The sequence below is a fragment of the Salmo salar genome, chromosome ssa18, assembly GCF_905237065.1.
Source record: "Salmo salar chromosome ssa18, Ssal_v3.1, whole genome shotgun sequence".
NCBI classification, from domain to species: Eukaryota; Metazoa; Chordata; class Actinopteri; order Salmoniformes; family Salmonidae; genus Salmo; species Salmo salar.
The window spans coordinates 62,617,593-62,628,961 of record NC_059459.1 but is presented as its reverse complement, the minus strand read 5'-3'; positions in this window follow the sequence as shown (position 1 = coordinate 62,628,961).

Sequence of the window (11,369 nt, the reverse complement as noted above, 5' to 3'; positions counted from 1 at the left end):
CCAGATTACCACTTTAATGATATATGCGGTATCTTTCAGGAATATAGAGCAGAGTTGACAGTATCAGACATTGATGTGTGCCGACTGGAGAGCATGTGGTTAAGGAATGGAAGTTTCTACTGTGTAAGGGAAGTGTGTGTGCACATGTAATGCATTTGAAATGAGCTGTCGTCTTTTTGTTCATCTGTGCATAGATAGTGTGACTTTTGAGGATCGTATGACAAAGTCGTATTCTGTTTGTGCCGTATCACATCGGAGGGAATGAGAGTAGCCTAGGTTGGATGATTGTAACAGTTCTAAGAGTTCCAGAAACGTAGTATGTGTCACAAATAACACCCTATTCCCTATATAGTGCACTACTATTGACCAGGGCCCACAGGGCTAGGAATAGTGTGTGGGCCCTGGTCAAAAGTAGAGCACTGTGTAGGGGATAGGGTGTTATTTGGGACGCACACACACCACGTGTTAATCAATGGCCCCTTTCCCTTTACAGACACTACTTTGGTGTTCCCAGTGGATTGAATACTTACTCACCCCTACTATCAATCTGTGGGACAAATAAATCAAAAAGAAAAAATATTACTTTTAATATGGTATTCTAAATGCAGCAAACACTCACATGTGCCAATAATAGCATGTGTTGTATTCATAAATTAAATCAATTTACACAAATCAAATTCAGAGTCAGATAAGCAACGTTTTTAAAACCTCCCGTTTTGGGCTGGATGTATCAATGTGTAGTTCATACATGCATAATCTATGAGCAGAACTACTGTCTTACCTCAATTAGCCACGAAACGCCCTGGTTTGAAAGCAATAGTTGTTTTTAAGCTGTGCCATGCCATTTTCCCTAAATTTCTCCCCATATGGGCCAGCCCCCTAGCAATTCGAGTTTTAGCCAATGATTTTCAGCCCTTCCTGGTTTGGCTTTGTTTTTCGGCTTGGTCATTAATGCAGCAGCCATGACTGAAGCCAAACGAAAGTTGTCTTGGGGGAGTGGTTTAATGTGGGTATCTCTTGTGTGTATGTGTTCGCACATGGCAAGCGTTTGTACATTCACTCTGCCAAAACAGTACACAGGTTACGGTCTGTCACACTTCTAGATAACTTGATACAGTCTAATTAGGCCTTGTATCTTGAAGTCGCCTAGGCTAACTAGTGCTAGCTAATTTCTTTTGCCAATTAGCTTCAGCCAGCTGGTGTGCAGCTATGGCAAAGTTGGTTTGACATTGGATAGCTTATCTCTGGGGCTAGTTAGGGACCGTCAATAAATTACACAATGTACTGTAAATGACACAATATTTCATTTTTCACATATTTTAGTTATCTCATTAAATGCCTTCAATATGTGTATATGCATTTCCACAATTTATAGTTGGTTTGAGGTTTTTAGGTAATTGAAATTTGGAGGTATTGACATTTTTAAATATTGAACCATGTACATTGTGTAATTTACTGATAGCTCCTCTCTAACTGGTCTTATAGGGATATTGAATGTCAAACCAAATTAACCAAATTGATCGGGTTGTGTGCAGCTGTGCTCTGAATTGATGATTACTTGGGTGCTACCAGCTGTGGGCATGTGGGCAGGATTGAACTAAACCCAAACTAAATAAAACTGTTACGGTACCCTTCATTCCGTGACACACCACCTTTTATTTCCACTTTGTAGTCAATTTTGACACTAGACTAAATGTTTCGGACTCATACCGATGCCACATAGTTTGTTTTGAAATCAAGAAGCTGCTTTTTGGGGCGGTCACTCTTTAAGCTTGGCAGTCAACCAGAACATTACACTGTAGTTGAGGCAGTCATAATCGAAAAGGTAAAACACACCAGTACTTCAGAACATCCATGGGTACGAGCCCAAAAAAAGAGTCCATTGACGTTCTGTAAAAGCAAACATGACATCACTGCCCTGGAAGATATCCACACGAATCCACAGAGAGCAGAAAGTCTCCTTCCCATTCCATTCCACATCCCCAAATCTGCCTTTCTGCACATTTCGAACTCCTAAGCGGCTACATGACAGAGCGCCCAAGGTAGTGATTCACCTGCTCTGTCTCCCTCCCAACGTCCACGCAAGCGAGTCATTTGTTAGCGCTCCATTATGTCACGTCGCCAAATGTATTCCATTTGTTATATGCGCAGGGGTGACGACGGTGGAAATGTTCTTGCTAATTTAATGCCTATTGAGACAGAAAATTGGATGTACTTCAGGGGCCCGTGATGTGTGTCGCGTGTCGCCGAGCTGCCGATTTCTGCCAGAGATTAATTAAAATGAAATTTCGTAGGGAAGGTGAGGGAGACGGGAGGGGGGGGACCTGTGACAGTCGCTGTCTCCCTTCCATATTTCTTCATAATTGGAAAGGAGCATGTCTCGAGGAGGAAGGCCTGCGACAGCTTTCTATATGCGTCCCAAATGGCACCCTATTCCTTATGGGTCCCGGTCAAAAGTAGTGCACTATATAGGGAATAGGGTGCCATTTGGGATGCAGCGTAAGCAAGGGATTTCATTGGGAAGCTGAGGTGTTCAATGGGCAATGGAGGCTTTCACCAGAACCCACTCGTGGTCCTTTGAACACTAAACATAGTGACAAAAGGACATGGATGCTTATGTTAGAGATGGGGTTTCATTCAGGGATTAGTGTTTACATGACTACGTCATCGTCCGATTCATTTAGAACGGTTCTACTTCGCAGTCGCATAATTGCCATGCTAAACTCACTGACTTGGTTTGGTCTCCAACAATGTACATTGCAGCTAACATTGTGAAGTAATAGCATTGCAACATGTAGTTTTGTAGAATATAAATAGTGATGGGCCCAGGAATGGACCACACCAACTGACCCTGGTCCTGCGATAGACTAGCGCCCTGTCCAGGGGGTGTATTTGTACATCAAGCTGCCTCATGCTACAGAAACAGGAGATGGGCTCCTACCCTATGGACCGTTCTGGTTCAGAAAAATCTACTTACTTATAACAAGTTGACACAACTGTGTTGCTGTTATAAATCTAATTTACTTATGATAGGTTACATCACTTCCGATTCTGAGGACTGACTAAGCTGAGACATAATATAGTGGGGATGTAACTGCCATTTTCTATTCTCATTACAACTGATATGACAACAAATATTATTGTAAAATGTAATTTAGATCTGTGCTAGGTAACGTAAGGCGGAATGGCTCAAGAAAAGTGTCTTCTTATTCAAGGAGAGACTACACCAAATGTATAGAGCTCCTTTCACCTATTTCTCCCATTCGTTCCATAATCCTCAGTCAAAAGATCAAACAGGTTTTTTACCTTTCTCTCAAGACAGAAGATTACAGGCTGTCACTGCAAGGATTTGGGTCGAACCGACGCTGTCTGCGTTCCCAGTGTCTTATACCCTCTCTGCATGAGTACTGGTGAATGGTAAAAATAACAGGTATTCATGACGCAATTCCATGCATCTGTAAGCCTAGGTGCCCCATTTTGACAGCTCGAGTAATTGGATGCTATAGTATAGGGACACTTACGTAACCTAAGCAAAACGGTGGAACAACTGTCAATCATAGTACGTCTTAGCACTGATGCTTCAATCATGATTTGGTCCTGGCTCAGTTAGGAGAGTATGGCGCTTGCAATGCTGGGATAGTGGGTTTGATTCCCGCTGGGGCCACCCATACGCACGTATGACTGTAAATCGCTTTGGATAAAAGCGTCTGTTAAATGGCATAGATTACATGGCGTATCAAGACGACTCCACTAGTACTCCATGCTAATTATCTCTAACAAAGCAATACAGAAGCAAGATAATAAACCCCATTTTGACACTTCCATCTACTCTGTATTGTGTTGAAGAGACTTAAAGCTATTGCAGGTTGTTTGTCTTTGCAGAAATAGGAGCCGTGATGGAGACTCAGGCCTCCTGGGATACGTATGATTTGTGTTATTGTCATGACTCATTGCTTGGGCTATCAACAGCAGCACAATAGCACAGAGGTATCCCTATTGGGAACATGACAAAAGGGTATATATGCAAGCCTGGAGACCATGGCAAGTTACTCAACTGATGCATTATGGTAGCGTTATATGTGTGAAAAAAGGGGTTCAGCAGTGAATGCTTACAATAAACAACATATTTTACATGGGATCATAGGCATCATGTTCCAAATTAAATGCATGGGTGTTCGATACAATCAAACAGTGTATAGCATTTTTCTGTGTGTAGTTATGTTATACTCTATACCATCTGATACAACAGAAAATATAACCCCTCTCTTACTAGACAACTGACCACAAATCATACTTCAAATTATACATTTCAGATCATGTTCAATGATTTCCCGAGGTCCAAGCTAGGAATGGCTTTCCCTTGATAGTTAAACCATGTCAAATTTATCAGATTGGGTGAAATGGATTACCAAGTTTCCCACAGAAGACAACGGCGCATAAATAGTAAATCAAATCACTTTGCTCTATAATCATTCCCAACGTGGGTCAGAAAATACCCATAATATAACCATCTGAAATGGTGACAAAATCTGTCTCGAAACTCAGAAGGGGAATGATAGATTCTGATCCCGCCACAGTGTCTGCGACCAACCTGGTATATTGCAATGATATAACAAGTTGCGAGGAGTCCTTATCTGTTAATGTAATATATCATGAATAAGCAGCAGAAAACCTGTTCATTTAATTTCAATCAGACTTAAACCAATTTGTGCCACCAAAGACTAATAAAAAATGACACAGGCATGCATCTATTACTGATTCATTTCATGGCTCAGGGCAAGTGTTTTCCCTGTAGCTCCCAATATTAATATTGAAGTGACTTCAGTGTTCTGTAATATTCATAGTTTGTCTTGAGCAAATTGACCATTAATTCACTATTCAATGTTATGAACAAGAACTCCTCACTTCCTCTGAGAATACGACGGTAACCTATCTCTTCTTTTAGACGCTCTTCTCTTTGGAGTAACGACAGCTAGTGGAGGAGACAGACCTAATTCTCTGTGAATATGCAAATCTCACAGACCACACAAGCTAGCCTGCGTTACATAATGTCTCTTGATAATGCCCTTCAGCTAACGCCAGCGAGCTAATGATTCCCATCGCCCGCCCCTGCTATCTCTATGTTATATTTGGGTTCTGTGGGATGTTATACACTATATTGATCCTTAGTCAGAAATAGTGCAGAATAACATATTTTATTACCACCCTGTTTTCACATTCCCCCCATTTCTGTGTCCACAGACATTATGCTATAGCTGAAATGAGGCTTGTAGTACTACACAGGATGCGCATCGTGTCGTCCTGGGATGAGACGTTTTTTTGTTTTGTTGTGGAAATACTCAAAAGTCTTCAGCCTTGAAGTTGAATTGAGGTAACGAGTCGACGTCAGAGTGCATTGGGTTGACATCTTGAGGGAGGAGCTACTTTGAGGTCTTTGAGAGGGTGGTGTGTTGTCTTCACAATGCTTAGTCCCTCTTGTGCACCCCCCATCCCTCCACCCCCTTTTTGCTCTCAAGCAACGAGAACGAAAACAAAACCCCTGTCTGTTCTCTTTATTTAGGCCACTTACATAACCTAGCCATTGTGGATTACTTGATGCCTCCCGTTATTAATGTTTTATTGTGTCTCTCTTTGAAGCTACTGTAATTGGGCATTTATATGTTTTGCGCGTATGTCTCTGAGGCCTCTGTGCATTTTGACGTTAGTTCAGCGGCAAGACTCTGAAAGTCTCCAAAGTAGAACACAAGTTTCCCTTTATTTGCGTGTGCCCCGGGGGGTATGTTGTAGATCAGTTGGATTAAAGCAGAAATGAATAGAGAGAGAAAGGTTTCATCATTTCCGAGTAAACATTTTGGTGGTACGGAAAGATGTCATAGCTTGTTTTCCCCCCAAAAGTTTGATAACTCAGCTAGCTTGCAGTTTCTCAAGAAAACTGTTACAGCTATGACAGGTATTGAGTAAAGACAGCTTCATAGAATGAAGTGCTTTTGCTCTGTAATCTGTATTGTGTGTTTTGATGGCAGGGCATGTTTTAAATGAGGTGTTTTAGCACCAGTTCTACAAGTAACTGACACAACACTGGAGTTAAAGCTGACGATGGTTGACTGTCACAAACTCCAGAGTCAAGATACAAGTTATATATCAACCTGTCCTGTCAAGATGTTACATACAGTAACAGGTGACGCCACTTGCATTAAAACAATTTAGTATTGCAGTGAATTCAGTGGGTAGCCCTGACCGGGACTCAAACCCGGGACCAGCGACAGTCAAGACAAGACCTTAACCGTTACGCCATTGAGATTCAAACCTTTTCACAAGGTCACCCGGTGTTGGGTTAAGGTCTCTCCAATGGCCTCATAGGCACCATCCACACAAATGTAGTGAATTTGGAGGGTAACCCCGACCTGGACTCAAACCCCGGTCCCGCGACCATCAAGACAACACGTTAGCCATGACTCCAAGAGATTTGAACTTCTTGACAAGGTCGTTTGGTGCAGGTTGTTAATGTATGAACACAGCTGTCCACATCTTTGTCAGAGGTATTCTTGCTATGACTGAATAATGTCCAGCACCTCTGTCTGACCTCTGCGATTTTGGTGAAGACACATTGAGAGTGCAATGAACAAAAGATGTATAGTACAACAGCCCACAGCTAAAAGAGACCTCAGTTGGAAGAATGGGGTTGATGTGATAATAGCAATAACAACATATTGGATGGTTTCTATAAAAGGTGTCCCTTGTTGGACTTGAGTAAGAAAATAATATCTACACAAGAAAATAATTTATACAAACATAGATGTTCACAGGCAACCCAACCAAATACACATTCCAAATGCATCCAGCAATCATATTGTATTTTCTTGATGATGAAGTATTCTGTCCAATGGCCTCTGTTCTGTGCAAGTAAACGGAACGGCACCTGAAGGGGAAGTTATGCCTCTTTCCTATGTGGCTGACGTTGAAGGAAGGCTACTCAGCCATCTCATTGATCAACAGCGTCCCGGTTATTGCTGGATGCCCTTATGCCTAATTAAATAGTAAACCTTTTATTGGCCTCCACAAAGGTATTTGTGAATACATTTCATGCAAGGAAAAATCATCAAAGATTCCCACTCCCCTACCAACACAAAGACACGGTTATTGCCGCTTATTCTTTCCCCAGACCCATTTAGACGCATTTAGAATGATGAAAGAGTTGGGAAATTGTGCATGATGGGAAAAGGTAGTATAGTGAGTCCTACACCTCAGTCTATCTGGGTGAAATCTGAAACAAAGGCCGAGCAGACATCAATGAGATAATGAAAAACAATGATGTCAGAGGAGAGAAACCAAAGAACAGTTGCAGCTTATGGTACTGTGATAACGTCGGTTGGAAACACTTCTTTAAAGATTTAAGTCAAATTTGGGGTCAATTCAGGAAGTATACCTTTTGATGCTGAAAATTGGAATTGAAATGTACATCTTCAGTTGACTGCGCTGAAATGGAATTACCCCCAATCACGATACAAGTGCACAGATCATACAGGATACATTGTCTGATGAAATACTTTTAACCCATTTTATACATTTAACTTGCTTTATGACATCTACTCCGTAATACATGAAGAAGAAAAAAATCATGCACGAATGATCATCGAGCAATGCATGTGTCTGAAGATACACTTTGCTTTACGACCGGGTGTTGGGAAGTAATCGGGCGTGAGGCAGAACGGGTCAAAAACCGTCTGTTTCCACAGGCAGTGAAATGTGTGACCTCATTGCGTCGTAAACAACGGGTGACAGTGCATTCTACTGTCTGTACCGGGGAGTCACCTTTATGGATGGGCCGAGGTGGCATTAGCAGATAAATCAGGGACTCCATCATTAATAGAGCCGAGAGCTATCAAGTAATAACCCCCAGCAAAAATAAACTGATATAGTTGGCCTTAACTTGGCAGGCATATTCATTATTCAACAGTGTAAATTATCTGGTTGGTCGCCATCTTGCCACCTTTTGGGATTCTAAACCTTAAAGGTGCACTATGCAGAAATCGCTCTGCCATTTCCTGGTTGCTAAAATTTGAATAGTTCACCTAATTTCAGTTTGTGAGAGAATCATTTGTGTAGAGAATCATTGTACCCTCTTAACCACTGTGAAATATATTTTACATAACCAAAACTATTGTATATCCTGCTGTTTGTAGCTGGTGTACAAAATCGAAAGTAAAAGACACAAAAACTAAACATAAGAATGGGTGCATAGAAATAGTGCACATAGAACAGATCTACTGCTTTTTAGACTTGCTTTCAAGGTCGAATGACAAATCCATAACTCACATTTCTATGTGAATTTTGTCAGGGCGCCCAAAAAGTTACATATTACAATTTTACGAGGAAATTCAATTGAATTACCTGGAGGAGTGTTGAGATGGAGACGGCACCAACCTGTTCTATCCCAGATGGGCCAGGAGAGGGAGCTCCATGCATTGGCTTCTTGTACAGTGTACTTCGTTCCCTTCCCTTATAGTGATTCCACAGCCCCACCGTTTCTGTTAGAAACCTTACGTCATTGATTTTTCTCCCAGTTCTATATCCTCCACATCACATGCCATATCTGTCATGTCATCAACAATGTCTATGTGTATACAGTATACGGACTGAATTTAAACCTCACAATAAAATAGGGTTGTGTTGGAGTCGAGAATGTGATAAGAGCTTTGATGTTTTCTGAGAGACATCATGGGAGCTGACATTTAAGAGAAAGAGAGAGGGAGAGAAGCTCCGTGGAGTGTGAGCTTCTGGCTCAGTCTCAGAGGCATGGAGGGCTTTGTCTCCGAGCTGATTGCAACCACTTTCTAAGTCTATAGAATAACCTGTCTGTGTGTGAGGAAGAGCTGCAGGCATTTTGTAGTGTATTTAACAATGTTGCTCGCTGTACCGTTTCCCGGGGTGGACAAGCAAAGGCCGGATGGATCTTAGCATGTCAAATGGTTGTGAAACAGAACTGAATGCTGGGAGATTGGACCCGGAGTCTCTGCTTTTTGCTCTCACACACACACACACACCACACACACACACACACACACACACACACACACACACACACACACACACACACACACACACACACACACACACACCCTGCGCGGACACACACACCCACACACGCACACACACCTTCTTTATGTTAACACACACACAGCGGTAGGGGGCTTGGCCAGATTGCTGTGGCCGAAGATATGCGTTGCGATCATCAATCACGACGGCCTCCCTCTGGTCAAATCAAGTTTGTCCTGGCGTGAACAGAACTGTATGGGAGCTCAGCAAAGGCCCTTTGCTCGCTGGCACCCAGAAGCGCATCAATTTTGCCACGGACAGACAGATGGATGGACGATGATTAGGAGGAGGCTCCTGGCTCAAAGGGGACGACTGGGACACGGGTTCCATGGGTGAATGATTCCTCTGTTCCGTTGTCTATACGGAAAAAAGACCAGCTGGATCGACCTGGGCTCATTGTTCAAGATGCGTTTGTTCTATCAACCCCCCCCCCAAAGGGAGACTGATTTTACCCTCAACGGACAGCTCAGTGTGCCTCTGAATTGTGGGGCTTGATTAAAGTCACCTTGGCGAGAATCACTTGCTGCTCTGGTTTCAGTGCTCCCCACCCATCCTCAAACCTTCCAATGCACTTGGCCATTATTCAACCTTTATTTAACTAGGCAAGTCAGTTAAGAACAAATTATTATTTACAATGACGGCCTACTTTGCAAAGCCGCCCGGCCAAACCCTCCCCTAACCCGGACAACGCTGGGCCAATTGTGCGCCTCCCTATGGGACTCACAATCACGGCCGGTTGTGACACAGCCCATGATCGAACCTGGGTCTTAGACCGCTGTGCCACTCGGGAGCCCATTACAGGCTCATCTTGGGAGTCAAATCAGCCTACCATGAGTACTTACAGTGTAACTACACAGCATAATAGGCAGTTAGTGTAAAATGGCTTACAACATGGTCATAATCTACTGTACTCCAACCATTATTTTAAAAGGGGTACGAAGTACCTTAGGAAGGCTGGGGGGTGGTGAGTTGGAGCATTTTGCATTTTGAAACAGGTTTTTTTCTGAAATCTAGAGCCATACCTAATTCTTCTGAATAGGTTATCTAAGCATTTCTCTTTACCTGTTCAATTGTCATTTACACCAAGTATTTTTCTGCATATCTAAGCATACATCTTAATCTGTCTGTATCCTCCGGACAGGTGGTCATTTTTTTAAAGAAACTACATTTGCTTCTCTGCATCTCTGCTAAAAAAGTGGGTTAAAGATTGAAAGGAATGTGAGTATTATTCAATACATTTAGTAATTGCTTGCTTTTCTAAAGTCTAGCAACCTTGCCAACAGCCATGCCAGCTAAGATAGTTAGATAAGCTACTCTAACTTCATAGGTAGCCTTAAATGGCTTGGTAGCTAGTTATGAGTTTGGGAACCTGTCTAGCTGGCTGGCTAAAGCCAACTTCATAAAATTGCTAGGTGACTAGTATTACAGAAAACAACAGAACATTTTAGTTGTATATATTCATCAAGAAGGAATCAATAGGCTACATAGCTTGATTAAACTCATTTACAAAGATACCTCCTGCCCATCACTGGCAGTTAAAATCAAATCAAATACTATGGTGTGTCACTCTACACTCTCTCTCCTTCCCCACTGACAGTTCTGCACCCACTAGAGTATCTAGCGCCCTGGCATCTATTTGCACCATGCAACTCGGAAGGAACCACTTACTAGGAAGAATAGGGGTGCTCTGACTCCAACAGTAACATCTACTGAATGGGAGTTAACCTATGAATTGTAAAACCAAGCTTTCCTCTTGCCATTCCATCAGTATCCCATGTTACCTGCTCTCTCACTCTTTATCTCACTCTCTCCAGCTCTCTCGCTCTCCATCTCGCTCTCTCTCTCCCTCTCTCTCTCTCTCTTGCTCTCTCTCTCTCACTCCATCTCTCTCTTTCTCTCTCTTTTGCTCTCTCTCTCTCACTCCATCTCTCTCTCTTTCTCACTCACCCTGGTAAGGTCAACTTTACTTTCTGTATTGGTGGGAGATCCGGGCAGGCCTCGACCAATGTTTGAGTTGGGCAACTGAAGTGCAGCTCATAAGTTGTAATTGGTCTCCTGACATCCACATGAGGGCTGATTAGCATTGCTTTGAACCAGTCAGAGCGCATTAGCCCCAGAACAAAGAGACAGACCCGATAATGGTGATTAGAAAATTACAGGAGTTACTGACACAAGATCAGAAAAGGCAACTTTTAGGAATTTTTCTGTCTATTTTAATGTCATTTCGGGTCAATACGAGCCCATTTTTATGAGTCCGTTATCTTCAAATGGCC